We start from the raw sequence: 6,000 nt of genomic DNA, 5'->3' as shown, positions 1-6,000 counted from the left end.
CGAGAGAGGGAGGAGCTCCCAAGTCTCTGTGGTTTGATTGCTGGATGCTGCTACTGTTCAATCTATCGGTCGATTGAACTCTCTTCTGAATGGTGCCCTGCCTTCCCTTTTATAGACCAAGGGGAGCAAACAGGATACCCGAGACCAAGAGAGAGGAAGAGGGAAATCAGAATGAGAAATAAGGCTTCTAGGGGTGTGTCGTCCTCCTCTTTGAGCGGGTCCCGCCGACCTTGTAGATCGTGGTGGCATCGGCGTCGCACCGAGGTCCTATTGGCCGCTGCATCATATGTGCGGGCGTCGTATGCCATTCTTGTCTCCCATCCTATCCTAGCGGACAAAATGGTCAAAGGGTCCCCTGACAGAGGCCATACGGGGGCTGGCGATATGTGCTAGTCAACTAACGTTGGTTGACTGACGTTGGACGGTGGTCAAGCAGGGAGTTGGCAGCACAGTGTTGGCCTATTGACGCGGTGGGCGACGTGAGTCTCCCAGCATGGCCTGATGCAACCGCCAGTCGCAACGAGACGCGCCTGAGACGTGCTCCCGGGTGTGCGCCTCCACGCCGTAGTGGTTGAAGTGGTTTGGGTCCCACCCTAGGGCCACTGCTTTCGTCCAGTAGCAAATCCGAACCCCAGGGAACGAGCGAGGAGAAAAACTCACCCTAAGGGCTGGGAGAGATGGAATACGACCCTTGGGGGTTGGACGAGGCGGAGCCCTCCCCACGGGACCGGACGAGTCAGAGCCCGTGCCCTGAGGTCGGAGGAGTCGCAGCCCACGCCTTGGGGTTGGACGAGGCAAAAACCTTGTCCTCGGAGGAGTTGCAGCCCACGCCTTGTGGTCGAACAAGGCAAAAACCTCATCCAAGGAGTCGCAACCCATGCCTTGGGGTCGGACGAGGCGAAAACCTCGTCCTCGGAGTCACAACCCACGCCTTGGGGTCAAATGAGGCGGAAACCTCATCCTCGGAGTCGGACGAGGCGTGGCCGGCTCCTAGGGGTCGGACGAGGCCACAGTTGCGTCCTTAACCATCGGATGAGCCGACGTGACGCTCATTAATCCTTTGGCTTGGATTCCTAGGCATAGATATCCGACATTATTATTTAAGTTCCAGACGAAAGTATCCTGACCCTCATTTATGTTAATAAAAGCAACTCTCGCAACTAGACTTTGCCATTCCAACAGCTTGTTCCCAAATATTGCCTTTCTAAAAGACACATTGAGAGGGGTGGAATTAAGTACATCAGCCACCGTTGTTTGTTTCTTCCGCACTATATTAAATAAATTTGGGTATTGGATTTTCAAGGCTTGGGAGGCCAACTATTTATTTTCCCAAAATCTAATTTGAGTTTCATTGTCTAGTTTAAACTTCCCAAGACTTAAGAAAATGTCTTTGACTCCCAGCAAACCATTCCAAAATTACGAAAACCTATTTTTCTTTTCAATTTGACCAAGAGTCTTATTCTTTAGGTACTTGTTCCTTATTAACTCCTGCCAAGTGCCCTCCTCATTGTAAAGTTTAAAAAGCCATTTGCTTAAAAGACCTTATTTTGTAAATCTAGATTTTGAATTCCTAAACCACCTTGCTCTTTTGGTTGGCACAAAATATTCCACTTTCCCAGTCTATATTTCCTTTTGTGCTCATCATTTTGCCAAAAAAACCTTGATCTAAAATATTCAATCTTTTTAGAACACCTGTCGGGACTTCAAAGAAACACATCATGAACATAGGTAAGCTTGACAAATCAGAATTGATTAACACTAATCTACCCCATATGATAAATGTTTTCCTTTCCACCCACTTAACTTCCTTTCAATTCTTTCTTCAATTAATTTCCAATCCTTATTATATAACTTCCTATAATGCATAGGAAGGCCCAAATATCGAAAAGGGTATGATCCCATTTTGCAACCAAATAGATATGAGTATTGCTCCTCAAATTCTTTTGCTTGGCCAAAGCAAAATAATTCGCTTTTATGGAAGTTGATTTTCAAACCTGATAATTGTTCAAAAGTACCAAGCAAAAGTTTCAAATTTTTTGCCTGTTCAATATCATGGTCGAAAAATAGAACCGTGTCATCTGCATATTGCAAGATAGACAAGCCATTTTTGCACTAGGTGTGTAACAACCCCTTTTATTTGGCCTTCCTCCTTGGCTCTAGATAAAATGATAGCTAGCATATCTACAACAATATTAAAAAGGATCGGTGACAGAGGATCACCTTGTCTAAGACCTTTCTTGGTCTGGAAATATGAGCCCATTTGGTCATTAACTTTAATGCCCACATTCCCACCTTGAAAAGAAACTTTGACCCAATCACACCACACCAGATGAAAACCCTTCATTCTTAGTGCTTGTTGTAAGAAATTTCAATTCACCTTATCATATGCCTTTTCAAAATCAATCTTATCATATGCCTTTACAACATTGTCTAGAATTAGTTATCTGATCTTTTCAAAAACAATGTTGTAAAGGCATGTACTACCATTGTTACGTATCAAGAGCTATGGCATTAATATATAGCAATGGATTTAGACTTTGCGATAAAAAAAATGTATGCCAAAACCAGTCAGAATATGCACAGAACAAAGATACAAAATAGTTGCAGAAGATCCACATGAAGAGCACCGTCTGTACCTCTCAGGAACCTACTAAAAGGGCAATGTACCTTGTTGTCCATGATACACAGCTTGCAAGAACCTGAATGAAACGTAAGCATAAGCCTCACTTGCAAACACAAACACTTGGCTCAATGAAATTGACACTGACCCAATCCTTTATGCAGCTTCGCCAATAGACACCTAAATTTTGAATGCATTTGAACTTGATGCATACTTTACAAAATATACCAAATGGTAAGGCAAGGTCTGAGTATGTACTGCCCAGCCTATCAAAATCTGAATTAGATCAAAGCAAAAGCTTTTGTATGAAATTTAAACACCTAACCCAGCAAAATTGATTGTAACCTACTTATTTCTGAGTCTCTTCTTAAGAAGAGATCTAATGACTATGCAAAGTCAGTCATGACATTACACACTGATGTCAGAATATTGTACAACATCCATGCATAGACCGATGTCATGTGCCGTAGCCCAGTAGACAGCACGCTGGCCTGAAACAGAAGGAACACGGAAATGACCGATTGAACTGCTGTACATTGGCAAGCTGAAGGTTGGCATAACCATGCTAGCACGGAGAAAAAAAGAGCACATTAGTCTTTTAAACAGGGAAACATGAAATGCATGTCGGAAAAGTAGAACGGTGGAATGAAACGTTACCAATGCAACTGATGCTATCATCAGCAAAACCTAGCTAAAGTTAGGTCTGCACAACATCACATGAAATTAGCAAGGTATCATTATGTTAAGCTTGCACACCTCAGAAATATTCTACAAATTTGACAAACAATAGGCAGTCATTCAGTAATATATTGAGCATGTGTTTGACAACAAATATTTACTGGTGTCTAATAGAAAATCCAAAACTGAAGTACATGATGATGACCTGAACATTGAGAGAACTGCAAAATTCAGCACCACCATCGACATTGTTGAGGAAACTGCCAAATACCTTGCATCATCTATCAGTATTTATCATGAGCGTTTAGCAAGGAAGAAGGTTGGCTCAAATGACGTGCCTGTCACATGGTGCAGGAGGAGGAGGTAGACACTATTAGCGAGAGGGAGTGGCCCTGCAAATGAATTTTCATGTGCATATCAATATAGCATATGGGAAAATTGAGAAAATAAAAAGAGAAAAAAAAAGGATAGCATACCTGCTGCCCCCATCTCCCCGGGCAACGGCGGAGTACGCTTGGTGCCTCCCTGCCCCGGCGGGCGGCAGGCGTGGCCGTCGCTGCTGCAGGAGTGCGCGAGGACGAAGCGCCGCGAGGGATGTTAGATGATATGATAGGTTAGCCCTGGTGTGACCAGGTTCATTGTATTCTAGATGAGATTCTATTAGTTCGGTATAGATGGCAGGTTAGCCTAAATTGAAGGGATCATTGTTGTAACCATATATTGTTGTACTTGCCACCACGGAGGGGCTATTCCTCTGGTATATAACACGCAACCCAGGAGACCGAGAGGCACCTGGTTCCTCCCAAACTTACATGGTACCAGAGCCATCTTCCTAACGGAGTTCGATCATGGCGTTCGCATCAGCGACGCTCGCCGCCATCTCCCTCGGCCTCCTACCGGTCACCGAGAAGCTAACCAGGAGCAACCACGCCATGTGGCAGGTGCAGGTCCTGTTTGCCCTAAGGGGTGCTCAGGCGGAGCACTTCATTGATCCGGCAAGTCAACCGCCAGAGAAGTTTCTTGCAGCCAAGAGCGAGAAGAAAGTTGAAGGCGAGCCGGCCGTTGTGAACCCGGAGTATGAGAAGTGGGTCGCCAAGGACCAGCAGGTCCTCTCCAACCTCCTCACCTCTCTCTCGCGGGAGATCGGATCTCAGGTCACCACGGTGACCACGGCGGCGTCTGCTTGGGCCGCCATCGAGGCGCTCCATGCGTCACAGTCAAGGGCTCGTGTCATCAGCACCAGGATGGCACTGGCCACTACGTCCAAGGGCGCAGCCTCTGTAAGTGATTATTTCACTAAAATGAAATCTTTGGCGGATGAGATGGCCTCAGCAGGGCAAAAACTGGAGGATGAGGAGCTTGTCTCCTACATACTAACCGGGTTGGATTCTAAATTCGACTCGGTTGTGACGGCGGTGCCGACACGTGTGGAGCCCATCACCGTGAACGAGCTTTACGCTCAACTCGTCGCCCACGAGCAGCGTCTGGAGATCCGCGGCGGCGGACAGCAGTACTCCGCAAACATGGTTGCCAAGGGTGGCCGTGGTGACCGCGGTGACCACGGCAACTACTCCTACAACAGCGGTCGCGGCAGCGGCCGTGGCAACCGCGGTGGCTTCAACCGTGGCGGCCAGAAGGGAGGCCGTGGAGGAGGACGCTTTCAGCCTGGTGTCTTTTGCCAACTGTGTGGCAAGGAAGGGCACCCCGTCGTTCGTTGTTTCAAAAGGTTCGATGCGTCTTTCACAGGACCACCGCAGAAGAGTGCATTTGCAGCAACCAGTTCGTACGGTGTGGATACGAACTGGTACATGGACACGGGCGCCACCGACCATATTACTGGAGAACTAGAAAAGTTGACCGTCCATGACAAGTGTCACGGCGGGGAACAAGTACATGCTGCCAATGGGATAGGTATGGAGATCGCTAATGTTGGTCATAGTCGTTTGCATTCCCCTAATCTCCATCTAAGAAATATCCATCATGTCCCACAAGCACACAAAAATATGTGTTCCGTTAATCGTCTCACTCGAGACAATAATGTGTTTCTTGAATTTCATCCCAATTATTTTGCAATCAAGGAGCAGGTGACGAAGAAGGTCATTCACAAAGGCAGATGTGAAGGAGGGCTGTATCCTTTGCAGTCAGCCCAAAATAAGCAAGCACTCAGTGTCATCAAGCCTTCTGCATCCCTATGGAATCATAGGCTAGGCCATGCATCATCCTGTGTTGTGCAGCAAGTTCTGCACCGTCATAAACTTCCTTTCGTTCATGGGTCAAATAAGACTAGGGTTTGCGATGCATGTCAACAAGGCAAAAGTCACCAATTGCCTTACCCTAAGTCGACTAGTTTGTCAAGTCATCCTCTGGATTTAGTTTTTTTCCGATGTATGGGGGCCTGCCCCAAGTTCTGTTGGACACAAAAACTACTATGTGAGTTTCATTGATGATCACACCAAATATGTTTGGGTTTATTTCTTGCGTCACAAATCAGAGGTCTTCCAGTGTTTTCGTGATTTTCAAAACCTCGTTGAATGACAATTTAGTCAAAAAATTTGTACCATACAAACAGACTGGGGTGGAGAATATCAGGCCCTACACTCCTTTTTTAATCACATAGGCATAGATCATCATGTCTCATGCCCTCATGCACATCAACAAAACGGTTCAGCGGAACGCAAACATAGACACATTGTTGAGATGGG

General features: G+C 46.3%; 1 long non-coding RNA gene across 2 annotated transcripts; it reads right to left on the bottom strand.

The window, feature by feature from the left end:
* Positions 1-2,624: 2,624 nt before the first annotated feature.
* On the bottom strand, positions 2,625-3,893 carry LOC136481708 (uncharacterized). Of its 2 annotated transcripts, XR_010764829.1 has the most exons (4): positions 3,775-3,893; positions 3,504-3,690; positions 3,278-3,388; positions 2,625-3,185 (listed from the first exon to the last, which is right to left on the bottom strand). It is a non-coding gene; the product is annotated as an uncharacterized lncRNA (long non-coding RNA). The 2 variants fall into 2 exon arrangements; XR_010764825.1 differs by having other exon boundaries at positions 3,278-3,690.
* Between the last annotated feature and the right edge of the window lie 2,107 nt (positions 3,894-6,000).

The sequence above is a fragment of the Miscanthus floridulus genome, chromosome 1 (assembly GCF_019320115.1).
Source record: "Miscanthus floridulus cultivar M001 chromosome 1, ASM1932011v1, whole genome shotgun sequence".
Lineage (NCBI taxonomy): Eukaryota > Viridiplantae > Streptophyta > Magnoliopsida > Poales > Poaceae > Miscanthus > Miscanthus floridulus.
This window is presented reverse-complemented; position numbering and strand designations above follow the sequence as displayed.